Genomic DNA, 11,363 nt, shown 5'->3' on the forward strand with positions numbered 1-11,363 from the left:
GAGAACATCACCCTTCCAACACTTATTCGTTAAACACTTTTAATATTTTTACGTTATTGGCAATATGTTCTTATGAGAAAGGTATAAGTTTTAATGATTCGATACACCGTGATTATCTTTATGTGTGATTATAAATCGAACAAAATTGGCAATCTGATGGCTTGCTTGATTGCTATTGTAGTTAAGTATCGTTAACAATTTAAAAATGTAATTTACATTGAAAGTGAATTGTTAAACCTTGACCAATACGAATTTTATGTAATAATAATAATCGTAAATTTTTCAACTTAAATTTTGATGAGGTTAAAGCCTTATTTAATATTATATGAGTTATAATATTGAATTATACTTGGGGAATATATCTATAATATTGGATAAAATTATTAACCATAATAAATTTTAGGATATAAATCTATTTGAGAGTAAAATTCTCGAGAGTTGCCATCAAATCTTTTTTCCCTAATGAATTTTGATAACAACTTTCATTTGTAATATTTATTAGCAGAAAATAATTAACGAGACTTTGAACAATTTGACTTTCAAATATTATACGGCTTAAATTTTAAAACAAGAAAGGGCCAATTTTAAAATATGGATGCAGCCCATAAAATTACGAATTTTCAATAGTTGAATAGTTAAAAATCTTGCGATTAGAATCTAGGAAATGATCAATACAAATGGATCACTGTAATTTACGAGTGAATTGCAATAGAAAATGAAATTAGTATTAATGCTATATCAAACAAAGTACTTAGATACTAATTGTAAGCGAAAAGCAGATATCCTTAAGGTTTAACAGAATATCTTCACATGAAATCTGAAACCTACTGGATATTAAGTGGAGACCTCAAGGCCCTTTCACCCTTGATGCGAGAATAGATAACCGAGCATCCTTAGATCGTAGCCTCGATTTTGCAGTATGTAAATATCTTTTAGCGCACATCGATGATTCAACGTGTGATAATTCTTGCATAATAAAATAAATTATCGCTATCAATAAAATAGATCAATTAAATAACAGTTTGGAATAATAATTCGAAAGAATATATGTTATATATTATCTCCTATATATAGAGTCACAAAATTTGTTTACTCCAAATAATTTAAAATAAAAGTAAAATTTTTATTAATAAAAATTGTCAAAGAAAATGGTAATATTAAAATAATGGTAATATTAAAATAACTTTGATCTTTCAATTCTCACAAAGTTTTTTTTTCCCTATTAAAACTTTAAAAAACAAAAATGAATTTTCTAGAGAAAAAAAACATTGAGTTTAATCTAAATCTAATAATTTAGAATTTAAAATAATTGCAAAAATAATGCAATTTTGAATTACTTATTTAAAATATATTATTAATAGGTGTATGTGTTATTGTAAAAATTATTTGAATAAATAATGGACAAACTGTGTGATGATATAAATAGAAAGTGATCGTAAAGGTTAGTTTATCGAGAAAGTATTTCAATTTCTAAATGCTGGCGACGAAAATGTCATAACAAAATAATTTACAACGACACTGCAATATTTCTCTGAACAAACTATAGTAATACCTCCATAAGTAGCAGTAGATATTTATTTTGAGACAATGCCATTTATAAAGGAAATATGAGAATGTTAATCATACAAGCAATAGAATTTCTCGGCTTCAGTAACTCAAGCGTTCACTTTCATGTTTTGCTGACATATTTGGTCCGACGGTGACAAGAAAAGAAAGTGTGTTGCAAATGAGAACGAGTGGCAATGAAGGCAAAGAGAATAAGATGAAATAAGAGTGAGCGAGATACGTGTAAATTTACGATATTATTATTGTTAATTTAAAATTATTTTAAATACGCCGAGTTTGGTCTCATTTTCATCAGTAAAATCGCATGAACATTATGAATATATTTTTATGAAGCAAAAATTAAAATTATACAATATTATGTTTTTCTCTAAATTATATTTAAATGCAAAAAGAAAAATCTTGAATATATATATAGAATAACATTGATTGATTGATTCCAAAGCGATTGTTAAGAAACAGAAACTGATTGTTAGTTACACATAGAGTAGTTATAGAATAGAGCCTTATAAATTAAACTACATATTAGGAAGCGACGTCGATTGATGATCAAATGTGACGTGATATACTTGAGAAATGAACACTGCATTTTTTATCAAGTTTCTGATATTTATCTGATCGTAGATTTGTCAAAACATTAGTTCTGATAAATAATACATCATTACTTTACATTTGATTGATTTTACGACCTTGCTATATCGTGATCTATACTTTTAAGAACTGAGTTAAAGAGATATTAGTGTATTACTTGAATTTCTTTTTAATTTTTTTAAATTTTGTTGTAAAAGTACAAAATAATGTAATTATAAAGGATGAGTTTAATAATTGAATTGACTGTTGTACTTAACTTTTTTGGAAATCAAAAAAAACCCTTCCTATCAGGCAGGAAAATTATCAAAAAGATATTTACTTTATGATAATTAAATTCAATGGAAAGTTTTTTATTTAAATTTTATTTAATACAATACGAATAAATTTTCTTATCAATCTCTATTATCAATCTGTAAATCCAGATAACATTTTATTAAGAATTTATCGCGCAATTTCATTTTTTTTTTAAATTACCTTACCTACGATTTCACTTTCATCGTATGATCATTTTTTACTTATACAATACTTTGATACTATGATTATTCGAGATAATTATTTAATCAAATATTTATTTTGCACTTTATCAATTAATTTTTCTGAGCCACTATCTTATATTTAATAACTTTAGAATTTATTGGTCTTATTACTTTATATACCTATCTTATTTTATTTCATAAGCTTAAATCTAATTTTTCTAATCATTCATTTTTTATTAATAAAAAAAAATAATTTTTTAAATCATTTAAATATCTTCAATAATTAAATTATTGAATATAATTAAATTATCTTCAATAATTTTTATACAAAGCAAATTATTCTACTAATTCATTATTATATTATAATATTATATTATTACTATAAATATTAATAGTATATAATTATTACTATATTAATAGTAACAAGAAAAATATTTATTTGCATAAGATGTCGCCACTATAACATTTACTACAAAAATCCATATCAATAGCAAGATTTTTAAAATAGTTATCTTATCGTGAGTTGAACAAAGTATCAAAATGCATGCTAGCTACGGTTTCCGCGATATATCGAATCGATAACTACTTATATCACGTATATAAAAGTTAAATTCTACTTGCATATATAAAAGTACAAATTTTCCATATTAATTACGCGATTAATTCAAAAAATAGCGTATTAAGTTTTTCAGAATTTTCCAGCATTTTTTTATTTTAGTTTGGATCAATTAATGGACATTACAATGATTATTTTACACTATATCATAAATAGATAGTTACAATAAGTTTTATATTTTTATATAACACTACAATATTAATTATTTATATTTATATTTATGTTTACTATTTGCATTGTGTGATAATGGATATATTAAAAAATAAATAAATTGAAGAACGTTCCATTTTACTCCAATTTTAAAAAGATTCAACTTAAAATTTCTGTTCAACGCTCGATGTCATTGTAGCTATTCCTGAATACGTTTCTTCATGCACTCATAAACGTACATTGGAAAATAACTTCTTACTTATAACACGCGATGTATTACAATAATTGCAATAGAATAACAATGCAACAGGAAGTGGAAAAGAAGGATTAGTTGATAGGAAACGACACGATAGAAGTGTAAAGTAACAAGAAGTAATAAACTTTTTAATCTTAAGAAATAAGTAATAAATTTTCTAGAACTTTATGGAAAAATATCACGCCTGTTTTGAACAAAAGTTTTCGCATAGCTAGATATATCTATTCTATAAAAAGATTATTTATATTGAATTAATATGTTGCAAAATTTCATTGTAAAGTTAGCGTACTTTACACTAAGAAAAGATTAAACTTCATTATTATTTTGCATAGCAAGATTCATATTAATATAGATTTTTATGGATGATTGTATACAAGTATGAAAATATTCGAAAATTTTCAAAAAAAAATAATATGATAAACAACAAACATTAATCAATGAGATTTGAATGAAAAATTAGATGAAACTCAAGAATTACAATGAAATAATGAAATAATTGATGATAAATTCATTCTTTTTTTTATTCAACATGATGAATTATAATTTACGAAACTAAATAAAATATACGTGATATAGTTAATGATAACAAGATATATATGGATAACCGAATAAACTTTAAAAATTGTCTTTTTTCCGAAATAAACTGATATGAAACGAATACATCCATGTAATATAAGAGTCTGCTGCATTACATTATGATGGCCCGATAAAAAAGGAATCTGAAAGTGTGAAGTGTCATTGAACTAACATTTTATATCTTTTTTTTTCTTTCTTATGCTTCTTTCTCCTTATATTTCTTTTTTATTCTCATACAAATGATACATAATTCGTATATTAGCATCAAAGATGCCGCGATGATCCATCTCATCGAAGGAAAAAAAACGAGTAACTTATCTCACGTTTCAACAACGGCCATGAAAAGAAATAATATCTTTTTCAACGGCATCGAAGTTACTTGCCATTTTTTTTTTGTTCCAAATGTATACCTATACATGTAGTTAACCCCTAATAATGCAGATTATTTATAGATGAACTTCTATGCAAAATAAGTAAATAGTAAAGTAATCTTTTTTTTTTTTACGAAAATCTTAAAAACCGAGCGATCCTTAGAAAAAATTATTTAAAATTATTCAAAATTGATGAAATATATTTTTTTTCTATATTAATTATCATCACTTTAATTCTCTAATTAATTTTTTTATTTTAATAATATGTAGTACAGATATAGATACTACATTATGATGTAGTGTCTGCAAAAAATTAAACTTTTGATCAATAGTAGATTATTATAAAATATTATATAGACAAAATTTTGGAAGATGAACAATTTTACACGGATTCTCGACTGCATAAAAACTTAATGTTCCTATAACTACGTTGTTTGAGAGTTAAATATTATTATTATCCGAAATAGGGTTCAGAATTGAATAGTTAATAAAAATTCCATCATTAAGTCGATGCTTAGTATGATTTAAACAGCTAATTTATCCATTGCTTTATGAAAAATAATAGAACAAGCGAAATCAGCAGATAAAAATTTTTATGCATCTTTTTTGCCAGATAGTACTGTACGCATAGGTTTCAAAAAAAAAAAAAAAGGAAAAGAAAGAAAAGAAAAAAAGAAAACGCAAAAATATAGTGATTTTAAATATATGTTATATATATTCACGATTCTGCCCTATGAAAACCGGATATCGCATCTAATATCACTTAGCATATATAGCGCAACAGAATTTATTAATTTAAAGGATTAGAAAGTGTGTTTTAAGATTTGACGATCATTTGAAACTTGATTTATTGCTGCTACGTGTCCGGTTACAAGGTCTAGAATTTTCAGAAGGATGGCTATACGAGAGAAAATGATTGATAGAGTCGTAATCTTATACCTTAGCACTCTTTTCAATGCCGAACATAAAGTACTTGTAATATCCATTATTATTATTTTGTTATGTTCTCGATAAGTATGCAACATGTATCACATCCTGTTTAAAACCGGATACTATTCGATTTTATGCCATCCGGTTATGTATGTTTCTGTACAGAATTTTATTAAATAATATATAAGTGAATGGAATAATTCGTAAATGGAAATTGTAACAAAAATACATAAAAATACAATAAACACTCTCTTACTTTAATTTTTTATCTTTGTATAAAATTTTTAATTACGTAAAGTCTATATGAGATCTATATTTGTTACGCATCCTCGTCTTATTATATCGCTATTGAGTATCAATATGGATGTTGCGTCGTTATGCATCGTTGTCTATTACAATTAAGATTCAAAGACACGTAACGGAATCGATCCGTCGTTTGTCAGGTTTTCCTCGTCATATTAAGGAAATAATAAGGTGCAGTAATAATACTTTCCATCCAATTGTAAGCCAGTTTAGATGGAAAGTATCGTTATTGCATCTTTACTCACTTACATTTCTATCATGGAAAGAATTTCTTGATGCATTGTCAGGATTTTTCTAATGGAATATGCTGATATTGGATAAAATTATTAAATCGTGTATCGTATTACACGATATATACATTATTGGATAATTCTTAATAATTGAAAGGATTATACATAATAAATGTAAATCCATCTTAAAGAATTCTCAATTAATATTTAATAATTTTTTAAAGATTTAGTTAAAGATAATTCCAATTTTTCCTATATATATGTCTCTCTAATCTGTATCCTTATTAAACATATTATTATATTATAATTTTCTTGATTACATTATATATTTTCATATATAAAGTAATATTTTTAAATTATCATTTTCAATAGATTTTAAATAGAAAAGAAAAAATTATTATATGCGGAATACGATCAAAATATCATCGAATTTTCATCGAACGATAAATTCTTAGCTACGACTGCAAGCACGTGTTGTTATCGCATGTCTCCCTTTTTCTCTTTCTTTTCTTTCGGATATGTCATACTCTATCAAACATCACTAACACAATCTCATCTAATTACAAGCAAAATGACGGTGCGCTCCTCTTATCGACTATATTCGCCTCTCTCTTATTTTTTCTGCAACATCAAACTGCAGTCAATTTCAACCGAGATTCAAGCCGAACATCCCTCCTTTTTCTCCTTTTATACCGATCAGCAACTCGATCCATCTTCCTTTCTTTTTTTTTTTTTTCTCGACGGATATTCGCTATCGAAAAATCTTATCCTCACCAACAAAAAATAAACGTTGCTCCATGTTAGATACTCGTTATTATTGATTCGTGACAATCTGAATCATGATTTGAACATTTTCTTAACTACGCTTTAATGAATTATGCATTTAATAATGAATAAGACGATATGAACAAGAACACGAAAAAACTTTTAAACTCTTTATAAGCAGCATATTTTATTCTAATTAATTCATACCTTATAAAAATATTTTCAAGTAGATATGAAGTTATTTTCATGTTTTTATAATCAATAATATTGCTACGTTAAATAAATTTATAAAATCAGAGGATACAGAAAATATGTAAATTCTTTATTTGAGTGAGAGATAAGATGAATATTGTTTCTTTATATTTAATTCATATTGATAAAACATTTTATAGTCAAATTGAACTTTGAAACTGTAAATATTGTACTAGCATCTCAAAAATGTTGATCTCGATAATTGTCTTTTTATATTTTATATTTACAGTATAAATTTCCATAAATTAAAATAAAATGCTATAAAATTTATCTAATGTTACATTATTAAACAACATCATGTATGATTCATTTGAATAAATTATTTTCTACATCGTGTAAAAAAACTTATGTAGACGACTGTAGAATTGAAAGAAAGAGCTAAATGAAACGTCGAGCTCGATAAAAAAATCTTTCAATACAGAATATTTTTATAAAATATCGAATCTATCTATCATTAACCAGATCGATAATTAATGTCATTAATGTAAGCACACGTGTACTCAGAATATACGTCTGATAAAAATGATAAGTGCCTGCAAAAAATATCTACACTTAAATACTATTAACGTGCGTTTTTTTTATGCATATATGTATAATCAATGATAATATGACACACATCTACGTATCTACAATAATATTCAACTATTCATCGCTAAGAATGATCTTGTAAAAAGTTCATAAATGAATTATTAATAACATATGTTTGATATTGCGTATTTAAAAATGATTTGATTCAAATATATGAAACTGTAGAACAGAAATTTTCTTATCTTAAATATGAATATATTAACAACGAATGTAAAAATAAATTTTGATTTCAAATGCGATTACGTAAAAAATAGTATAGGAAATTTTAAACTATAGTTTTATACAAATTATATACAAATTAATTTGTCAATAACTATGATATATTGTATATTATATCTCTATATTTTATATATATATATCTTATATGATATTATATAAATATATTTTATATTAATAAATATTGAGATATAGTTATATTAAATATAATTACACCTATTAATTTATCTCCTTTAAAAAGCAAATAGTATTTAATTTATACTTAATTGGAATAAATTATTAAAATAAATTATTTAAAATTTGAAGATTTATTATTTATTTAATATATTCTATCGATATATTCTATTCCTTTATGAGAAATCTTACTAAACATGATCTCACTTTCAACGAAATTTATATTTATAATAATCATAATTATAAAATGTTATTTTATAAAGTTTGAAAAATAGAACAAAAATTGTTTAATATCTTTAATAAAAACAAATAATATTAACCTTACGCAAAAATATATAATAAAAACAAATAATGCTGTATCTGGAAAATATATATTAAAACGATAAATAAATTATAAAATTTAACATCAATAACTTAAAAAATTAAGAAATGGATTCGAATAAAGCTACAATAATACATGCATATTAATTTTCTAAAATTTTAATATAAAAAGAAACGAATAATACGACATATTTTCTGTAATAATCAATGCAAGTTTATGTACAAAACATTGAGTTATTTACTATATAGAAACCAATAGCTTAAATCTATATCTAACTAACCTATATCTTATAACTTATATCTATAAATAAACGAAGTTGATAATTAAGATTTATTAAAGATATAATTAAGAGTTTATGAAAAAAAAGAATTTGAAAAAAATGGAAAAAAATAAATAGAATGTTGTAAACTTACTCAATATTCCAGATAAAATCCCAGATAAAATTGTCTTCTATGAAATTGTTCGTTGTATCTTCAAATTCTCAGCAATCAACGAATATATAGATAACCGGCATTTGAAGCACAAATCCACAATAGTCGTAAAAAAAAACACTATATTTCACATTTATCTCAATTTACAATTTTCTATGTCCACTATACTTCACAGTTTTATTGCAAGGTTACCGTGTTACTCGCTTTTTATAAACGAACGCATACGATTTCGTGCCATGCGTCTAGTACCAATCTAATATTGCATTTGCGCGCGAGAACAATCACGCGCGTGCGTAGACAAGCCGACATGTTTATATATTCCATCATGTATTTTTCGTTCATATAAATGTCACATGTATGTACATCACGATTAACATTTCAAAATAATGAGACGTTGCACACTCGTTAAGTTGTTAATAAATATTTTTTCCTTGTTTTTGTCACCTTCTTTTATTTTTCATACGTCACGAACTATTTCCCTGGTCCATTGCTGTTCCCATAGTTTCTTGAACGATCAATCAAACAACTCCTAAACACGATATCTAGTATCACTGTACTAGAAAACACTACGCATGTGGAATGTGAAAATTAAATCGTAGAATCGACGAGAATTAACGAGTAAACACGTCTAGATAGTTCCGCAAAAAACATAACAACGCACATCGAGCTTCCGTCCGCGTGCCGCGCACTTTTGCACACGCGCACTTCAATTGTCTTCTCTCGTCGTCTTTCTCGTGTCCGCGTGTCATTCCATCCTCCTCCTACTTCTGCTTCTCCCCCTCATGTAACGGGAAACAACAGTTCCCCCCATTGGAATACGTTACGGTGCACGTTGACTTTCGTTTTATCTTTGTCGTAAACAATTTTCTGAATTGTTGAATCACACAAGATTATATCAAACTTTTATCGAGAATATTCTCCAGTCTGCTCCACGCGAATCTCCTTTCTTTTTCGATAATTTTTTCTAACATGTATTAGTGTATATGCGAAATGTCACGAAACTACTGCACAACAGTGTGGAGAAATTTGGTGAATCTCCAATGATCGGAACGTGATCGAAATGAGTTATGGAGTATGGTAATATGCAGAGAAGAATCTAGAAACGTGGAAAAATGCAAGTGATACGAATATAACACTACCGATAAATTCGATGTGCACTTGCATGCGGTCCGTAACTTACTAAGAGTGCTGGTAGCAGCGACACGCCGACGAGGTGCATGGTGGCTTGCGGGTACCGGCTAGGAGGGGGTACGTCCCTGGCACGGGGAGGAGACATGTTGGGCACTCGGCTGTCAGAAGAGCGAGGGGTCTTTCGTCGAAGAGTGGTGGTTAGATGGATGGAGGTGGCACACGGGTTTAGATGAACATCAAACTTTTACGACTGAAACTATCCGACTGACGCGTAGAGACTCTAAGTACCTACGGCATACATATACATACAGTGTTATCAGTGCAGTGAGAATCTTGTCCATACGAGAAGTACGTTGTGCTTTTAAGTATGTATCATTTATTGTCAGCAAACGATCTCGATGATTAATTAAATATCACCAATATCAACTTCGATATTCAGTTATAAATTTTATAGTTACTTGATTAAAATAAAATTTTAGAAAAATATTGTGATAAATATTGGATAAAAAATAATAGGTTTTCAGATAATGTGAAATTGAAGAATGTATTCCCAATAATTGATCAATAAATCGAATATAGTTATATAATCTACGTAAAGTAATCTATATAACATTTTATATTTCTTTATTACTTGTAATATTATGTTATCTATGTTATCTATAGATAATATCTTCTATTTCAAGAAATATAAAATTATTTCGATATTAAAAATTTTTAAAATGATATAATATATATGTATCCATATGTACACATTTAAAATTTTATATAATTATATCATATCAGTAAAAATAAATATATCTATAGTTAAAATCAAGGATTAAATATATAATTTATGTATATTTCTCAATATTTATTATTGTAATAACATAAAAGTTAATTTTCTTGAATAATAGAAATTCATACATATAACTCATTAACACATACTCATTTATATTATATAAATATATAACAGAATTTATATTTGCATTTTATATTTATATTCGTATTTTGATTCGCGCACCTTCAATGCTGCTGAAGGATCCGGTCTTCAAGAGTTAAAATAAGAAAAAAAAGATGAAACAAACGACCTGAGTGGCAAATACCATTCGAATACTCCACTCTCTTTTTCCAACCACTGTTATCGTCTGCTTAAACTCGCTTTACTTTTTTTCTTATTTCTCATTTAAAAACTCATCAAAAAGTCGTCAAAAAAAGCACTAAAAAATAATATATCCGATATATTATATCAGATGTAGTCCGATCTAAAATTGATCTCAAAAGGAAGAAGAAGAAACTCCAAGAAATAAAAGAATCACGCAACAGATTAATACATCTGTTAAAGAAAATATTAATTTTAGGATAAGATAATATTACTTTATAAACAATACGATGATAAACCGGAAATTATTTTATCAGATGTCATATTTATAAAATCAATTTTTT

At 26.2% G+C, this 11,363-nt stretch overlaps 1 protein-coding gene across 3 annotated transcripts in view; it reads right to left on the reverse strand.

Annotated features, from left to right (window-relative positions):
- The window catches only part of LOC122710953 (protein doublesex), a 90,489-nt gene extending 79,984 nt beyond the window's left edge, over positions 1–10,505 (reverse strand). For 2 of the 3 annotated variants that reach the window (XM_043929222.1, XM_043929219.1), the window contains exon 1: positions 8,793–9,976. The gene's annotated coding sequence lies outside the window, so the exon portion shown is untranslated. The other variant, XM_043929220.1, reaches the window with a different exon arrangement.
- Positions 10,506–11,363: the final 858 nt, after the last annotated feature.

This window comes from Apis laboriosa, unplaced genomic scaffold (assembly GCF_014066325.1).
Source record: "Apis laboriosa isolate Shangri-la unplaced genomic scaffold, ASM1406632v1 scaffold167_cov148, whole genome shotgun sequence".
NCBI classification, from domain to species: domain Eukaryota; kingdom Metazoa; phylum Arthropoda; class Insecta; order Hymenoptera; family Apidae; genus Apis; species Apis laboriosa.